Here is a 21,272-nt window from a genome sequence, read left to right on the forward strand (position 1 = left end):
ATAATTTATAATGTTATGATGTCTCAGATCAAACCCAATAAAAGGGAGCAACATTCATAAAGCTCGTCCATGCTAATTTAAACCTGTTATTATATCCCAATCATCACAGAAATTTACAAGAGCTCATAAGAAAAGTTTATGATGTAAAACCTATCCAGAGATGCGGTCTCCTATGTCAATACATGAGGGTTTAAAATTCTCCTAAATTTTAAATTGTGCTTTGTAGTTGGTGAATTACTATATTTTATAAGCCATTAATGTAAATTCCTTCCAAAGGAATTTGTAAGTAATAGACATATTTTTAAATAACTTGAAGGGTGCCTGGGTTGTTCAGTTGGTTAAGCGTCTGTCTTTGGCTCAGTTCAGGATCTCAGGGTTCATGGGTTTGAGCTCTGCATCAGCTTCTGTGCTGACAGCTCAGAGCCAGAAGCCTGCTTCAGATTCTGTCTCCCTTTCTCTCTCTCTCTGCCACTCCCCAGCTTGTGCTCAGTCTCTCTCTCTCAAAAATAAACATTAAAATATTTTTTTAGAATAGCTTGAGTGGATGAGTAAAGGAATAGAAATCTACTTGCTATGAATGTATCATAAGTACTCAGATTTGAGGAAAAACATTTTGTTATTTTTCAAGGAATGTAAGTGGGAGACTTAGCCTGTCTCTGGAATTATAATTGATTGAATTATTAGATCCCTTCATGATTAGGATCACATCTTGATATTTGTAATATTCCTCATCAGTTTAATTTTATATTTTATGGTTAAGGGTATGACATAGCACTTTTAATAATAGAATTTTAAAGTCACTTAAAATATCTGATAAATATTAAGAATGTTGTATTGGAAGATAATATCTACCTATATATTAGGGTTTTTAAAAAAGATTTAAAAAATAAATTTATTTGAGAGCAAGGCAACACTTAACTCATAAGGTAAAGAGATCATCATAATTGAAAATACAAAAATTTTTTAAATTTAAATCCAAGTTAGTTAACATATAGTGTAGTCTTGGTTTCAGGAGTAGAATTCAGTGATTCATCTCTTACATAGGACACTGTGCTCATCCCAAAAGGTGTCCTCCTTAATGCCCATCACCAATTTAACCCATCCCTCTAACCACCTCCCTTCCCACAGCCCTCAGTTTGTCTCTGTATTTAAGAGTCTCTTATGGTTTGCCTCCCTATTTTTACCTTATTTTTCCTTCCTTTCCCCTATGTCCATCTGTTGAGTTTCTCAATTTCCACATGAGTGAAATCATGATATATGTCTTTCTCTAAGTCAAATATGAAGTTATCTTTCTGCATGGATATATAAATTTTAAAGTATTTGGTATTCAAACATAATGCAATAGACTATCTCCTTGCTCAGTGAAAGCTGCCTATGTCAGTTAAACATCCCTGAGTTCTAACCTACACACTCATAATTTGGTGTAGGCTGGAGCAGCCCGTAAAGGCAAGCACAAATATGTAATGTTCTAGGTAATCGAGCTGCATATCCAACATTGTGTGTGTTGGCACATTGTGGTGTGGCAATGTTGATTGATTTTTCTTAAGCACCATTACAGAAAAGGGATCTGGGCTTGGACTTCTTAAAAGAAACCTTATGGGGTAAATTTTAAAATATTTAGCAAATATTGACAAGGCAGTGACCAATCAGAATGGAACAAGCTATGCTAATATTTACCAGGTAAATATCAGATCTGAGGTCATACCTAGGAAGACTGTTTCCCCGTGCACGAATACTGTATTGACAAATAGATTTGTGAATGTTCCCAAGGGAAGAGAAGCTGAGAAATATTTGTTCTTAACTCATTGGTAAGGCCTAAGCTGGGGGCAGGGAATGAACTTTTTTTTTTTTTTTAATGTTTATTTATCACTGAGAGAGTGAGAGAGACAGAGAATGAGCAGGGAAGGAGCAGAGCGAGAGAGGGACACAGAATCTGAAACAGGCTCCAGGCTCTGAGCTGTCAGCACAGAGCTCGACGCGGGGCTCGAACCCATGAACCGTGAGAACATGACCTGAGCCGAAGTCAGACGCTTAACCGACTGAGCCACGCAGGCACCCAGGAATGAACTTTAAATTGTATATTTGTTCTAAGTTTTCATTAGTTTGGACTGAACTTTTAAAAAGAAACCACCTTTTTAGCTGAGAGTAACTGACAAGGTATGAGATCTCCCCATATTGTCATTAAGTGGAAGGGGTTATAAATGCTCAGTAGAACATGTATAAACCCTGAAGAGAAAAAAAACAATTTTCTAGGTTCTATGCCTGGGAGTTTAAAGTATTTAATAAGTTGCCATTTTTGTGCATGCAAAAATAGGTTGGTTAATTGCTGCATGTTTTTCCATTATGCAATTAAAATATGTTTAACTACTTGAAATTTTTAAAAATGTATATAGATTATTATAAATTACATAATGTATGTTTTGTTTTTACATATGTAAACAGAATTCATGTTAGTATTATTTATGTTATTTTACAGTAGCAAACCTCAAGTATCATTGATTTAAAAGAATACATATTTATGCTAAGCCCAGGTAGTTTCAAAAAATTTACAAGTCACAGAAACAACGTGGGCACTAGTGATTTAAGATGTCTCCATAGCTGAATCTCAGAGCCGGAACACTCATCTTCTTTTGTCTACAGTGCAGAAGAAGAAAACTGGGTTTCCATATAAGCAGTTTGATAACTTGCACTGAAATAATATGGCATTTCCACTCACAATCCATTAACCTGAAAAAGTCACATAGCCCAGCCTAACCACAAGGTTAGGAACTATACACCACCATGTGTTGTACAGTGAAAAGAGTAGAATGAGACTAAACACTAAAAGTTTTTACATAGCCAGTCATCAGCTGTGGCCACTATCCCTTGGGATACATATTTTAAGCTTCAATGGATAATGACCTAATTATTCTTCTAAAATATTGTATCAGTTTATAGTTCTACCAAAGGCATATGAATTCACAGTCTTGCTAATGTGAAATAGTCGACTATTTGCAATGCATCCTTGTTTCGTCTCTATAATTATCAATCCATATCTTTAAAAAGTATTTTAGTTGGATTTTTTAGAGTGTTCTTATTGTTATGGAGAATGTGCTATATATTCTAACTACAAATGCTTTCTCTGTTAGATTGTAAATGGCTTCAGTCATTTGGTGTCTTTTAAGTTTGTTCAAAATCTCATCACTATATAGAAACCTTTTAATATTATGTAGCCATATCTATTAAAATGTTCCTTCTTAAAAAGTAAGAGGTCTTCTGTTACTGATAGTACCCTGGGCAGTATAGTCCAGTTCTCCACCAGTTCCAAGGCTTTTCTCAGTCTTGTCTTTTTTTTTCTTTTTAAGTTCATTTATCTATTTTGAGAGCGAGCAAGAGAGCAAGAATGAGCACAAGTGGGGAGGGGCAGAGATAAAGAATCCCAAGCAGGCACTTGGGCACTATTAGTGCAGACCCTGATGTGGTGCTCTAACTCACCAACTGTGAGATCATGACCTGAGCTGAAATCAAGAGCTGTTCACTGAACCGACTGAGCCACCTAGGTGCCCTCTTAGCCTTCTTTGTCTTACCAGAAACCTTAACCACAATTCCCAATCTTTCAGAAAAGGTACATTTAAAACAGTTTTGAACTTAGTTTATAGATTTGTAGAGCAAATAACCTAAGAATTACTCTGATAAATTTATGCCTATGATAGGGGAAGAAATCAGATACTAAAACAATTGTAGAGAGTCATGGGAAAAGTTGAGATACTTCTAAAACACTGTTGACTTTCAAAATTAATTTATGTATGAAACTTATGAAATCCAAACAATTGTGAAAATAGTTAGAAACTGATAATCATTCTGAGAATGTACTTTAGGAAAATCTAAAGCTGTACTGTTTTCACTGAACACAATGACCAAAATTTTCAAAATGGAATTAAAAAACCAAATGTTTACATCTTTATAAGAATTCTGAGAAGAAAATGTTTGAATCTTATTATATTCCTGTTTGGAATTTAATATTTCCTTTGGTATACTTTACTAAAACACACATCATTATATAATCCTCTTTTATTTCTTAGTGAAAAATATGATTATATTGGGTGCACATACACATATATGCACACATTCACTCATATATTATTTCATTTCAAAAGCCCTATTAAAACCAAATGTTACCCTAAATCAATTATTCATTTTTGTAGTATGAATGATTACAGTGTTTATTCTCAAAGATCAAACTGTGTTTAGAGCAATATTTATGAATTTTACAGTTTTAAGTGGATATTTTACCACTGCTATATTTTATAATACCTTCTTTTCCTTAGTATGCTGAATTAAGTAGTGTCTGGGATAATTTATGAATTTGGAGCAGTTTGTGCTAATTTGCAAAGTGAAAAGAAATTCTTTTTTAATCTATAAAGTAGAAACTTTAATTGCACTGTAAAAGCTAGAATTTATCATTGCATTTAATTGACTCATCTGATAATTATTATCTATGATTCATTATTTTTATTTTTTGAAACAATTTCAGACAAGATGTCAGAGATATGTATAAGAGTACTATATAATTGAAGTCCTATTGTTGCCATTAAAAGTAACACTTCAGTTTCAGTACTCAGTACATATTTAAGCTTCACTGTAGCTAACAAACTATGCATGAACCTAGAATAAAAGAAAATAGAACTTTTAGAAGGCTGTGGGTTTATTGCCTATCCTTTCCAATTTTTTGTTCTCTTTCCTCCTTCTATGTCTTACTTGGGCTCTGATTTAATTTAAGTCTACTGCAATGGAAAAGATACAAAGTATCACAGAGAAATGATAACAAAATAACAACTTGGCAAATGAAATAATTTATTCAGAGTTGGCATCCAAATTGATGAATTTAAATTAATGAAAATACCTAAGACAATAAGCTTATAGTTATAATAGTTAAACTTTATTATTGAAGGAATCTATGGCATTTATATTAATAAAACATACTTCTATATGAATTATTAGGAAGCATAACATTAGTATATTTTAACATTTCAAAGTTCTACACCCCACTGACATACTAAAAGTAAACTGAATATGTGAAATATTTTTTCCTCTATCACCACATAGATTTTAATCCCATATATTATTTTAAAAATTGAATATTAAACTACAAAGGCTTTCACCAGCATTATCCTTAAAATGGGTATGCCAGTGATTTTTAAATAACCTGAATAAGACTATTTGGATGTTCTATATTATCTGATGCATAAAGAGTATACTTTTGTCAAAACCATTTAGTTTCAGATAAAATTAACAATAATGTCCTATTTCTTCATCAAAAATAACAAGATATGGAAAGCACCATTTTCATGTTAACAGGAAGCCATTCCTTTGCTTTCTGTTGTCTCTTCCTTTTTTCTAAATATGGTAAATAAATGACCCACCCACATACGAATGATTTGGAATTAAATTCTAAGCAAAAAGTATATAAAATACATTTAATTTAAAACAATTAAATTAAATTAAATTAAAACAAGCACATGATTAACTGCTTGCCATATGCCCAGCTCTAATGTGTGAAAATCAAGATGATGCAGCATCTCAATGCCTCTGAAACAATTCAATATCCAACTGATATCAGGCTCATTATTAAGTGCATACTTAGCCAGGCTTTTTTTTAAGAATCTATAAGATCTCTTGTGAAAAGGACACAATAGATTTTTTTTTCTTTTAGTCAAGTTTATAGTATTTCATCTTATTATTTTTTGTAATTAGAGAATGATACCCACAAAATATTTAAAAAAGTATACATATGAAGGTGATTATAAAGTGATGGGGGGAAAAGTAATGAAAAGATGCAACTGACTATTAGGAAGTCCCTTTTGGCAATCTTTATTGTTCTGTGAGATACTGACCATAAAATAAAAAGTAAACTTTGCTTTTCTCCCATTCATGATTATACATCTGAAAGCAGTTTTTTTCTTTATTTTAGTCTAAAAATGAATCCCTCCCAAGATCTAACCTGACCTTTTCCAGATGACATATGTGCACATTTTCAAATAACATCTGTTTGCATATGGACACATCCTCCAAATTCTCTCATTAAACCACAGCAGTCTGATCTTAGATTCAGAAAGGGCTGTAAGTAGAGTAGAAAAGGATGGTATTCTTTAGCAACTCTGTGAAGCAGTGACTAGCACTGAATGCAGACAGGACACCCATTTCCTATTAGGCAGTAAAAAAAAGTATTGTTCAGGGGCACATGGGTGGCTCAGTTGATTGAGCTTCTGACTTTAGCTCAGGTCATGATCTCATCATTTCTGCATTCCAGTCCCGCACTGGGCTCTGTGCTGACAGCTTAGAGAGCGAAGCCTGCCTTGGATTCTGTGTCTTCCACTCTCTCTGCCCCTCCCTTGTTTGTTCCCTCTCTCTCTCTCTTAAAAATAAACAAACAGTAATTTTTTTAAAAGTGTTGTTTATACACAGCTAGTTATATGTTTCTTTTCCCCAAGTAATTGTCTCATAATGTTGCCCTGGTTTTCTAATTTTCTACTACTAATATAATTGTAGGTAATGTTCATCATATAGGTCAAAAAACTGCCAGATCATATAAACTAAAGTGAAGATGTGGGGAAAATCTTATAGATTATTATATGTGTTTATTTAAACCAAGTCATTGATTATTTTTGAAAATATCACTAAAATTTTAAGTATTAATACTTGTAAATTTTGTCATATTGGAAATAATAGGAAATTATTTTACCTTATATGACAGGTTTCTATTAATGATTCTTATCTTTTGTAGCTCAATATTAAAATATAAACCAGTGATTATTAGTGTCACTATCAATTTATCTCTGACATCATTAAAATTTTAAATTATATAAGATATAATTTATTTGATATTTAACAAAGTATCATGGAAAATACATATTTATAACTTCAATATATAAATTAATAAGTTGAATATCATTTTGCTCTTACCCATCACAATTTTTTTTTGAAAGAGAGAGCACAAGCTGGGAAGAAGGGCAGAGAGAGAGAGAGAGAGAAAGAATCAAATGTGGCTGGATCCCACAACCCTGGGATCACGACCTGAACTGAAATCAAGAGTCAGTCACTCAACTGACTGAGTCACTCAGGCACCCTACCCTTCACATTTTTTAACCTATAACGTTTTATTCCTCAGATACCAATAGAAAAGTCCAATAAAAATCATTGAGATATCTGGATATTTGAGAACAAAAAATACCACTTGTTAGACAAATAATCAAGTGCTGTTTTTCCTCCACTATTTATGCAAAGTTTCTGTTACTGTTTCAAGTTTGAATAACATATTCATAAGCCTCCTGTCTAATGTAGAACTATAGACATTACTATCTGCCATTTAAGAAACACAGGTCATCTAAAATCCTATAATGTAAAAACAAAATCTGAATACCTATGATTTAAATTTTCTAAATACTTATTACTAAATTTATATTTAATGGAGAATAATAGCAAACAAATCCTAATAATTTAAATAATACAAAAGTAAATGAAGTAGACATGATTTATATGTTTGAAGTATATGATATCCTAGGACATGCTGATGAAGTCAAGTCTATGATTCTGCTACGTATATTCCTATACTCAGGTGATTGCTCAGTTCCACTATAGATGATACCAATTGCACAGTGTTCAAGTAATACTATCTTCTCACTGACAATATATCTTACAAACATAATCAGTTTTTTGTGGGGTTTATACTTTGCAATATTTTATTTCAGGACATGACTATAAAGTTACTGGATAAGTAATGTCTAATAAAATGCAAACAATTCTGTTAAACATGAGAAAAAATGGCCAAACACAATTAACTGTTATGATCTTGGTATGAATCAGAAATCCTACAGCCCGAATTGCTGCTCACAACCTCTTTACAACCAAGAAAGAATGGTCTGAAGACATAAATCCTATGTGGGATGCAGACAAGACACAAAGAATCTTGGCACTTAATGCTCAAACAACCACAGATTGCACAATCTCTCTAGAATATATGTCATACGAGCCAATAAATCTTTTCTGTTGCAAAAGCCAGTTTGAGTTCAGATTTCTCAAGGCAAAAGCACCCTGACAGATATAATAGAAATATCTTCATAGTGGATAATTCCACTTCTATGTGCTCACCTGTGAAAGTATATAAAGCAATCTATCAAAATGCATTAATCACACTATTAGTAATATTAAAAATGGAGAATTGTTTTTTAGCAGGCATGTATTTATGGAATATTTGTATACATGAACAAAATCAAGTGGTTATGAAATCTTAGTAACTCATTGGCAAATGATGTTATGTGTATTTTCCATATATGGTCGACAATAGGCCCTGGGTACAAAGTTGTTTGAATCTGAAAGTTCTGGTGCCTATATACTAATAAAAGTTTGAAGCATGATGAAAGCTTTCCTACAATTAGTTTGAAAGGTAATTTACATAATTTTGCCAAAGAAAAGGAATACCTAGGGGACAGAAATAACAAGGGATAGCAGGGTAGATCTTATGACACTTAGGGTGTGAAAAATAGATTTCAATTCTCAGATCCAATTAGGAAAATGTAAAGCATGGAAAACAATTAAGTAAAGTATTAACCATCCGATTTAATTTTTGTAAGCAAAAATATTCATTATTTTATATATTCATTATATATATTCATTACATCATTATATCAATATAATCATTATATATGTATATTCATTATATCTATATCTATATCTATATATATATATAAAAGTTGGATTCCTACACTATGCAGGAGACACTGTGGTAACTTCAAAAATAATTTATAGCATTTTATAAATAGACCATAAATATTGAACTTTTTTGTTTTCACAACTTGAAAAAATCAAAAGTTCAAATATATACTTTGATACTATGATATATTCCTTTTTAAATGTATATACCAAAATTAATGATTTGTATAGTAGTATATGAGGTAAAGAATTCTATATCAGTAACAAGTAAAATATATAAGTAAAAATACCTAATTGAGCTTTATGGTCAATTTAAAGCTAGATAATTAAAGAAAAAGACTCTTAGTATACCAATACTATTTGCTTTTTAATGGTGACTGTTATAATATTCAATGGTAATGATAATTGTTATAACATTAATAATTAGATTTTCTGATTTTAAAATCATGCATATATACAAATGAATATATGTGAATGAATGAAGCTCTAAGAAATATATGTATATATAAATTTGAAATCCGGCTGCTTTATGTTATGATTATGCAATATATACATATCATTCCTTCACATAATAATATATAACTATTTGAGTTCCAAGCTCTGTTCTGATGATACTTTAAAAAGATTCTGAAGCATTTAATGAAAGTACTGATTAAGATAAAAAGTCTAATAATGTAACTTAGTATTAGTCATTTGTAAATTCAACATGATATTTAATTTTTATATGATCATATATTTCAAAATAAACTTAAATTAGAAGATATAAAAGTTATGCCTGTAGCTTTTTTTCTAACTTCCATATATTGCAATTAGATCTCCCATGTGAGGGATCACCAAAGAAAAACAATAAAATTAACCTTAATCTGATCACAGCATTAATCTGAATCATAAATCCTTAATATATAAAATTATAATGGCTAAAGCACATGTTAGGTTTTTTAAAACACAAATATTAATAAGAATATAATTTGAAGGATTAAATATTTCAAGCATCAACACATGAGAAAAACATTTTTAATTTTATAATAAAACCAATACTTGGCTTTATTTTTTTCTCCAAGTTGCAATAAATCAGACTAGATATTTTATTAAACTCAAATTTCATTTACCATAACAAATTAATGAAAATCCTTATATAATAGTATGTATTATTCTTATAGGTGTTTCCTTAAAATTTTTACTTAAAAAGCATTTATTATCAAGCTGATATATGTTTCTAGTCCACAAAAGTGCAATGTACCATAAAGCAACCTAATTTCAATTGAGACTGAATGGTTCATAAGCCCTAGAGTTGGCTCAACTCAGGCTCAGATACAACCATATTAGGAAACTGTACTGGATGAGTGAATCAAGTAAAGTTCAGAGGGTTAGTTTGATTAAAATGAATTGTCTACCACAAAGGCCACTGATTTTCCCAATGGTTGCTGATACACCATCCTAAAAAAGTTAAATTTTACATACTGTGTTTGTTACATATCTCCTCAAATAATAAGATACACTGGTTACAAAAGTAACCCTAAAATTTTTTATTATTGGTGATAATATTGTGATAATTTTATTATGATATATATTATTTTGCATCACATATGTTTTATATCCGTATGTATTTGTATTCACACATATTTGTATATTTATCTTTTCTACTAATCTGTGAATCAGAATAGAGAGATGCTCTCCTCACATCTAAAGGATAATGCCTGAAGGGAAAATCCACAAAGTATCAGCTTAATATATGATGGTGAACAAATATCACTACAAGGAATATACTGGAAAGTCACTGAATATTCATAACTTATTAAATCTACATGTAGATTAAATTTCGTAGAAAGTATATGCATAAAATAGCTGGATCTGTTTAACTTTAAAACATATGGGGAAACAGCAGTCACATTTATGCAAATAGTTCATTCTATTAAGTGATTTAATTTAATTAAAATATAGAACTTGGGTTATAAGATAAATTTGATAACACCTTGCAACAGAATTTTGCTGAACATGCCAGGCTAATACAAAAATGTGGAGAGATATGCATCTCCGATGGAAAGGTGTCTACCACTATAGAGATATTTTGAGTCTTGATGCTAGACAGAACGCAGACAGTACATAGCAATTCTTACAGAGAAGGCAATTCAGTACTGCAATGAAATAAGCAGCAGAACCAAGGAATTAGTTCTAAAATCAAGGTAACTGTGGAGCTGAACATTTCACTTGGCAGCTCATTCACAAGGCCATTAAAAGAGTTAAGAAGCACCAAATAAAATCAGCACATTCACACAGAATAGAAATCTATAGAATCACTGTTAGGAAAGTGTGCAGTCATGAAGTAATGAATGGTAACTATGATAAAGAGCCCAGGACACAGACCTAAGAAGTATTGGAGTGAGAATCAAACACAATGCTAAGATATAGAAATTTGGCTTTGAGTATGTTGACTTCTCTAAACACAAAGAAACTCCACACAGAACTGAGTTTGTCTGTAATCCTTTTTTCCAAACCCATTAGGCTTACAGATCACTAAACTGTTAATATAAACTTACATCAACCAGCCATCCAACTTGTTTTCCAGAAAGAGGATTTATATATGATATTGGAAAACAAGAAATATATATGCATAGGATTTTTGAGCAAATGTCATGACTGAATAAACCAATACTCCTCAAAGATGAGTAAAGAAAAGCAACCAAAAATGTGAGAGTCAGTGTAGCCTCTTATTTAATTGGATTTGATTTTGAAATACAGGTTTCTCTTGAGTTCTAACATGGTCAAACTGTTACTGTGTGTCCTTGATCCAAATACTTAAAGTTTTTTTTAAAGTTTTCTAATATCTAAAATTAAAATAATATCACATATTATACTATTGTAAGACTTGATTTAATAACAAATAACATAAAACCTAAGACATATAAGATCATAATATATATATAACATAAGCTCCCTTAAATCCACAATGGTCTAAACCTGCATAAAGTTTTATGCTCAAATAGAATACTAAATTTCCTCTCAAATTTTAGAGAAAAAACATATCTAAAAATTTTACTGTCAGTTTTTGAAGCATGTTTTTGCCATTATTTGCACCAATAAAGTTCAAAAACTATGGATTGTTTAATACATTGATAGGCAATAAAATGATGGAATAAAATGTTTAGGAGATAAGCACTAATTAAGAGGAAAATTCAAAGACCTTAAATATACTATTACAAAAATTTTAAAACTACCAACTTTAACTGTCAAACAGCAAAGATCTCCAAATATGACCACATCTGGCAGTTACATCATCAAGGTAACAAAGCAGTCAACAATAAGTTTATGTTACACAACAGAAACACTGAAAAACTAGTGTAAATTGTTTGAACAATTTCATCAGATCCCTGTAAAAAACAATCAAAGGCTTAGAGCAACCAATTACCATAGAACCAAAAAGCAGGCAGCTTAAATATAAGGAAGTCTTGTAGTGTATTTAGATGCCTTTGACCACCCACTTCCTTGGCTTCTTGTCAGTTTTGAAGATGGCTGTCCGTGTTCCCAAAATGGGACCCTGGTTCCTATTTCTGGAGTTAGAGTAAAGCTATTAAAAAATTATTGTGTATATCTATTCTAACCTGTCTAGGAGCTACCTGAAGGACTGATATAAATGCTCATCTCTGTTTTGCTTACCAGAGTTCACCCAGTGCAGAGAAGCAGTGAACATTACTCAAATGAATTGTAAGCAGATGAACAACCTACAGAAACTTATGGTAAAAGATCACAGTTGAAACATACAATTGATACATGAAGACATGGAAGGAAAAGTTGGAGAGAGATTCTTTGGAAAATGAAAGCATTAAAAATAACCTATGTATGTGGTACCTAGGTGGTTCAGTCGGTTGAAAACCCTTGCTTTTGGCTTAGGTCATGATCTCACTGTTCATTGGATTGAGCCTCATGTCAGGCTGTGCACTGTTAGTGCAAAGCCTGCTTGGAATTCTCTCTCTACCTCTCTGGCTCTCTCTGTGAAAATAAATGAATGAATGAATGAATGAATGAATGAATAAATAAATAAATAAATAAATAAATAAATAAAATAGGAACACATAAATTCTAGAGTTGAAGAATACAACAACTAAATAATTTACTAGAATGGTCCAACACCAGGTTTGATCAAGTAGAAAATAGAATATGGGAACCTGAAAATAGGACACTTGAAATTAATCAGTGTGCAGGGGAGAACACAATGAAGAGAAGAGAGGCTACAGGACCATTAAGCACCATCAAGAAGATCGATGTATGGATCATGGGACTCCCAGAAATAGAAGAGAGAGAGAAATAAAGGGTCAAAATGAACATTGAAGAAATAAAGGCAGAAAATTTGCCAAACAAATTATGAATCTCTACTCCANATAAATTGAAAGTAAGACAAGCAAAGGGATCCACACTGAAATACATTACAAAGAGAGAATCTCAAAAGCAAAAGTGTCTCATTACACACACAAAATTCTCATTAACACCCAATGTCTTAGCAGAAACCACCGTAGCCAGAAGACAGTGGGATGATATACTTAAGGTGTTGAAAAAAGAAAAAAAGTTAGTCAAGAATTCTATAACTGGCAAAACTGCCCTTTGCAAATGAGGGAGATATTAAGACATTCCTATATTTAAAAATAGAAAAGGGGCGCCTGGGTGGATGTGGGGGGGAGGGGGGATGGGCATGGAGGAGGACACTTGTGGGGATGAGCACTGGGTGTTATGTGGAAACTAATTTGACAATAAACTATTTGTAAAAAAAAAAAAAAAGAAAGAAAGAAAATGGCAAAACTCATGAACACTAAAAAGGATATACAAATGAAAAGATATCCAGCGTCACTAGGCATCATGGAAATGCAAATTAAGACTGAAGTTAAATATTACATACCTATCAGAATGGCTAAAATAGGAAATAGTGACAACACCAGAAGCTGACAAGAATATGAAGAAGCTGGATCACTCACATATTGTTGGTGGAAATGTAAAATTCTTCAGTCACTCTGAAAAACAGTTTGGCAGTTTCATATAAGACTAAACATGCAATTACCATATAACCCAGAGTTGGCAATCTTGGGCATTTATCCCAGAGAAATAGAAAATTATGTTTACCCAATAACCCGTACGTGAATATTCATAGCAGTTTATTCATAATGGCCTGAAACCGGAATCCGCCTAGATTTTTTTTTTTTTTTTTTTACAGGTAAACAGTAAACTGGGATACACCCATGCCATGGAATGAATACTACTCAGCAATTAAAAGGATCAACTATTGATACTCACAACACAATTTAGAAAATCGGCAGTGATTTATGTTGAAGGGATGGGAAACCCAATCGAAAAAGGTTACATATTGTGTGGTTCCACTTTTGTAACATTTTTGAAATGACAAGATTTTGGAAATGGAAAAACTGGTGAGTGGTTTTTGGGTACATGGAACTGTGAGCATACGGCAGGAAGGAAGTGGCTTTGCTATAAAAGCGACATGAGGAGTCTTCATGGTGATGGTTTAGTATTTGAACTGCAGTCATGGGTACACAAACCTACATGAATGAAAAATTGTATAGAACATACACACATGCCCAAATGAGTACAAGTAAAACTGGGGAAATCTGAATAAGACCAGAAAATTATGTAGAAGTCAGTATCCTGGTTGTGATATTATACTATTGTTTTGCTGATGTTACTACTGGGGGAAATTCGGTAAGGTGTCTATGGATCTCTGTATTATTTCTTAAATTTCAAGTGAGTCTCCAATTATATTAAGAATAAGTCAGACAGAGAGAGACATAGGATTTCACTCCTATGTTGGGTTTGGGAAACTCATCAGATGAACATAGGGGATGGGAAGGAAACATAAGATAAAAATAGAGAAGTAAACCACAAGAGACTCTTAAATAGAGAACAAACTGAGGGTTACTGGAGGGGAGATAGGTGAGGGACTGGGCTAAATGGGTGATGGACATTAAGGAGGGCACTTGTTGGGATGAGCACTGGCTGTAATATGTAAGAGGTGAATCACTGGATTCTACTCTTGAAGTCAAGACTACACTGTAGTCTTTATTAAAAGAAAAATTTTTTTTAATAAAAAAAATAGAAAAAAAAACACTGAAGTAGTCTGTGACTACTACACATGCCTGAAAATAAGTAAAAATCTCTGGTAGAGGAACAAATATAAATTTCATTAATATTGGATTTTTGGTTTGTAACTCTACTTTTAATTTCCTACATTATGTAAAAAATAAAAATGACTAAAAATTTTCATAAATCTGTTTTGTGGCAGAAATGGTACAATACCATTAATAGGGGGTATTCTATATAGGAGTGGTGTTTGTATTCTATTGAATGTAAGTTTGTATCAAATCAAACTAGAATGTTATAAATTTAGGATGTTAAATTTAACTCTATGGTAAACAAATAAAATAAAATATCTAAAAAAGATATGCATAAAAAGTAGAGTATAGGGCATTGTTTGGAATAGCAAAATGCTCTATAATATACCATAATGATGAACATGTTTTATTATATATTTTGTCCAAACCCTAGCATATACACCTAGAGCGAATTAAAATGTAATTTATGGACTTTGGAGAATTATGATGTGTCAATGGAGGTTCATCAGTTGTAACAAATGTACCACTCTTGTGGGTGATGTTAACAATGAGAGAGACTATATATGTGGGAGCAGGAAGTATATGTGAAATCTCTGTACCTTCTCCTCAATTTTGTTGTCAGCCTAAGACTTCTCTAAAAACATAGAATTTTAATTTAAAAAACTGTATATATGGACTTGGAATCAGAAAAAATCTGAATCTAGGTGAAGGAAAATTTTTGTACACACACACACACACATACACACACACAAGAAAACAAGAAGAGAAACAAAAAATTTGACTTCAGAAGTGCCTGGGTGGCTCAGTTGGTTAAGTTTCCAACACTTGATTCGGGCTCAGGTCATGATCTTGGGGTTCTTGAGACCAAACCATCCATAGGAATGGGTGCTCACAATACAGAGCTGCTTGGAATTCTCTCTCTCCCTCTCTCTCTGCTCCAGCTGCTTGGAATTCTTTCTGTCCCTCTCTCTCTGCCCCTCCCCCAGTCACTCACTCTCTCAAAATAAAGTTAAAACAAAGTTTGACTTCAAGAAATACCCCAACTAAATACAAAAGAAGGCAGTAAAGGAGGAAATTAGTGATAAAGAAGCATGATAAATATAGAAAATTAGAGCAAAATGACCAAAGTTTCTTCTAATAGGCAATTACCTCATTTAAATGCATTAAAATCTTCAATCAAAAGGTTGAAATTAGAAGAAGCATAAAAAGAACATGATCCAACTATATGCTATCTACAAATGACTCACTTTAGATCTAAAGACACATATAGGATAAAAGTGAAAAACAGAAAAAGATGTTCTGTGAAAATTATAACCAAAAGAGAGCTGGGTAGCTATAATAATATTAGACAAAATATACTTTAAGCCAAACATTGTAAAATGAAAGACACTATATACTGTAAAAAAAAATTGATTCATCAAGAAGCTAAAACAATTATAAACACTGAATGCAACAAATGAGAGTCCCAAAATATATGATGCAAACATTTACAGAAAGGTAAAATAAAAACAAAAAGACCAGTTCTACATTAATAGTTGGAAATTTCAATACAGCACTTTCAATATAGATAGAATGACGGATAGACCTAGTAAATATATACAGAATGGTCCATCCATTCTTCTCAAGTGCATATGGACAGACCAAGACAAACTATATGTTAGGCCAAAGAATAAGTTTTCCTAAATTTTAATAAATTGATATCATACCGTTTCTTCTCGTACTACAATGAAATAAAGCTAGACGTAAGTAATGAAATGAAAGAAAAACTTCAAAATAACAAACATGGAAATTAAACCACAAATTCTTAAAATCAATAAGTCAGAGAAGAACTTCAAGTGAAATTATGAAATACTTAGACACAATTGAATATAAGACACAATATACCAAAACTTTCAGGGTTGAACAGGACTAGTACTTTGAGGAATATTTATAGCAGAAAATACCTACATTGAAAAAGAAGATTTCAATCAACCACATTACTTATACTTCGAGGGAAGTAGGAAAAAAAAGAAAAAAACTAAACCCAAACCAAGGAGAAGGAAGGAAATAATAAAGATAGCAGAGATAAATGAAACAAAGAATAGAGAAACAATAAAACTAAAGGTTCTTTGAAAAGATAAAGATAATCTATCTAAATGTTTATTCATTGAGAAGAAAACATAATTAGAAATGGAAATAAAAGTGGGGACATTATTATTATTTTACAGAAGTTAAAAGGTTTATACAGAACACTATAAATGATTTTATTAGGTACACTGACCAAAAAAACCCATAAATAATTAGAAACAGAAATAAAAGGTCGGGATATTACTACTGATCTTACAGAAGTAAAAAGGTTTATACAGAACACTATGAACAATTCTTTACCAAAAAATTAGATAAATCATAAGAAATGTAAAAATTTCTTGAAGTGGACTCAAAAAGAAATATCTCAATAGAATTTCAATAAAGAGATTGAATTAGTAAACAAAAACTTCCCAACAAAGAAAAGTCCAAAACTGGATGACTCCACTGGTGAATATCTTCAAACATTAAAGACTAATTCTTAATTTCCTTAATGTTTATTTATGTTTGGGTAAGAGAGAGAGACAAAGACAAATGAAAGTGGGGGAAGGGCAGAGAGAGAGGGAGACACAGAATCTGAAGCAGGCTTCAATCTCTGAGCTGTCAGCACAGAACCTGAGACAGGGCTCGAATTCACTAATGGTGAGATCATGACCATGCCCTAAAGATTAACTTTTTTATAAAATTATCTTTTATTTATTTTAATATTTATTTTTGAGAAAGAGAGACTGTGCGCACAAGAGCATGAGCAAGGGAGAGGTAGGTAAAGATGGAGACAGACTCCAAACCAGGCTCCAGGCTCTGAACTGTCAGGGCAGTCTGATGTGGGGCTTGAACTCATGAACCACAAGATAATGACCTGAGCTGAAGAGATCATAATCTGAGCTTTTACCAACTGAGCCACCCAAGTTGCCCCCCAAAGTTTAATTCTTAAAGATATTTAAAGATATTTCTCTCAAACTCTCCCATAAAGGAATGAAACTTCCTTACTTATTCTGTGAGGAAAGATAGCACAAAAAAGGAAAATTACAGACAAATATCCCTTATGAATACTGACGCAAATTCCTCAAGAAAGTTCAGCAACCTGACTCCTATACTACATTAAAGGGATTTTATACCATTACTTGGTGAAATTTATTACAGAAATGCAATAGTAGTTCAACATAAGAAAATCAATCAGTGTAATACACCATAGTAATAGAACAACAACAAAGAAACTACTTCATCTCAGTTGATACAAAAAGAACATTTAATAAAAATTCCTTTTTTATGATAAAAATGTTCAGAAAAATAGGAATGGAAGGGAACTTCCTCAATAAAGAATGTCCCTTTCTAAATTATTATTGGAATTACTTTCTATCAGGAAAAGTCATTATAATGGGATTTGATGATGTGACTGCCAAAAGTACCACAGACTGGGGGGCTTTACAATAGAATCTATTGTCTCACAGTCCTGGAGGCTAGAAGTCCAACATCAAGGTATTGGAAAGTTTTGTCCATTTTGAGGGCTGTGAGAGGAAATCTTTTCCATGCTTTCCATGTAGCTAACGGTAATTTTCTGGCAATCTTTGCCGTTCTTGGCATTCAAAAGCATCACCTCCATCATTGCCTAGTCATATTGGATTAGGGTTTCACTCTATTCAACTCACTCACTCTACTCTAGTATGACTTCATATTACCTAATTAAATGCACACTGACCCTGTAGCAGGATTCTTGCACACAGAGATGGGCCATGAGACTTTTTGTCCAGGAAGCAACTTTATTTGTCGTTCCAGCATGGGCTCAGTGGGCTCATACCTGAAACACCGATCCTCAAGCACACTGGGGTGTAGGCTTTTATGCAATTTCTACTTCTTTGCCTCCCATATATGGTTATGTATAGTCTGATTGTAGACAGTCCAAGTTACAGACTTGTGTTAGAACTATACATATGTGTATAGGAGTTGATTGGGTCATGTTACCTTCCTTTGTTCTGAGGAAACCTCCACCACATTTCTTAGGGAGGAGCTCTACCTCTACCACAAACCCAATCCAAAAGTCACAGTCTAAGTTAACTGGGGTTAGGACTTCAACATATAATTTCATGGGGGGACACAATTCAACCTATAAAAGTCTGCACTCTGCTCCTCCAAATCTATGTCATTCCCATGTTCAAGATACATTTACACTATTCCAACATCAACAAAGGACTCACTCTTTCCAGCCTTAAGTCTAAGTCCAAAATCTCATGTAAATATCAATTCACTGACCATGTGAAGTAGCATGTGGTTCATGAGAGTACAGTCACAGTCTCTTTTTGTAAAACTTTAACCATGAGCTGAGACTCAAAAGATGGAAGTCAGCTAATGCTGGGTTGTCTGATGCAACACCGTAAAGAGATTTATCACACATTGCTTTTGCCAAGATCAACGGATGTGGGTTAGTCCCTGTTCTTCCTGAGACCCAGTATACCAGAATTTTATTCAATTCTCTTTGCTATTCAATGTCCTTTTGCTAATGATTTATTCATGTTTAATGTAGAAGCAAACATTTTTGTTGTTTATGATTGAAAAATACTGAGTACATAAACCTAAAGAGAAAATAAGGAAAAACAACATATAGACTTTCAGAAATGTAAAAAACAAAGAGATTTAAAATGATATATATATTGATCAATAAATAAGGATGAATAAATTAGTCTAATGAAGGATCAGTTGTAGTAGGAAATTTCTACTATTAACATGTTAACTGAGATTCCAAGTATCTTTTATTGGAGTTCCCAATAAATTGCTTATATTTATATGTACTATTTTCATACCTGATTTCAAAGTAAACTAAATTAGGGCTCAAAATCAAAACAAAGCAGAACAAAACAAAACAAACAAAGAAAAACAATTGGGCACCTGGGTGACTCAGTTGAGTTGAGCCTCGAACTTTGGCTCGGGTCATGATTTCATAGCTCATGAGTTCAAGCCCCAGGTCAGGATCTGTGCTGACAGCTTAGAACCTGGAGCCTGCTTCAGATTCTGTCTCTGTCTCTCTCTCTGTGCTACCACCTCCACCCCCCCAATATTCTCTCTCTCTTCCTCTCTCTCACTCTTAAATATAAACATTAAAAAATTAAAACAAAAATGTGATTAATGATGAATAAAACACATATTAACATGTACTTATCAATATACCATAACAATGTTCAAATACTGGTATTGGCTTCATCAAATGAGGATTCTGTTATGAAATTGATTTTTTCTCAAATAAATATAATATTGGTATATAAGGTGTAATAAAAACTGCAATGGTGGGGCGCCTGGGTGGCTTGGTTAAGCGTCCGACTTTTGCTTAGGTCATGGTCTCGCGGTCGTGGGTTCGAGCCCCGCGTCGGGCTCTGTGCTGACTGCCAGCTCAGAGCCTGGAGCCTGTTTCAGAGTCTGTGACTCCTTCTCTCTCTGACCCTCCCCTGCTCGCTCTCGCTCTCTCTCCTAGAAATAAAAAAAAAAAAAAAAACTGCAATGGTTATTTATAACTTGAATTATATCAATAGCATATTTTTTTTAAGAATTAAGGTTCTTGGGGCACCGGGGTGGCCCAGTTGGTTAAGTAGCATCTTTGGCTCAGGTCATGATCTCATGGTCAGTGAGTTCCAGCCCGCATCCAGCTCTGTGCTGACAGCTCAGACCCTAGAGCCTGCTTCAGGTTCTGTGTCTCCCTCTCTCTCTGCCCCTCTCCCACTCTCCTTTCTCTCTCAAAATTAAATAAACATCTAAAGAATTTTAAAAAAGAATTAAGGTTCTTGGATTTCTTAGTAAATATGGAAAGTAGAATACATATGTAGGTTTAACTGAGGAGAATATGTTCCATGAAGAGATACCTATTCTGAAGTAAGAAACAATTTGATGATAAGGTAATGAGAATGATAAGTATGATGATCATTGCTGAAGTAATTGACTTCACAATATTCCTGGGCCTTAAGTCATTTATGTGCTTATCCTTGATTATAATAAATGTGTTAAAAGATTGGAATCTATTTTTTGTTTGTTCTCAAGAACTTTAGAATAGGCTAGAAACTGTAAGGCTTTCCTCGGACTTAATTCCACAATACAGGGCAAAGGTCCTTATTTTCTCTTTCTAAAATAATTCTTCACCTTGTAAACTGGTCATAGAAAGACAGAGCCAGAAGTTTAAAAATATTTACGGGTAAGGAAACCATCTTGAATTATATAGATTTGCTTTAGTTAGATATTAGAAGTGCGATGATTTTCACTTAACTCAGAAAAGTAGCACAGTAGGCAAGCTGTTAAATTTGCATGAGCTAAAGCATATTTTTGCTCTCCTAAGCCATACCTGTGCATATAGTTAAGTTTTGCAGGTAATTACTTCCAGGTGCTTGCCTATAGGAATTCACTGCAATGCAATGAAATCAGAGTAATAAA

Source organism: Crocuta crocuta, unplaced genomic scaffold (assembly GCF_008692635.1).
Source record: "Crocuta crocuta isolate KB4526 unplaced genomic scaffold, BGI_CrCroc_1.0 scaffold1016, whole genome shotgun sequence".
Taxonomy (NCBI): domain Eukaryota; kingdom Metazoa; phylum Chordata; class Mammalia; order Carnivora; family Hyaenidae; genus Crocuta; species Crocuta crocuta.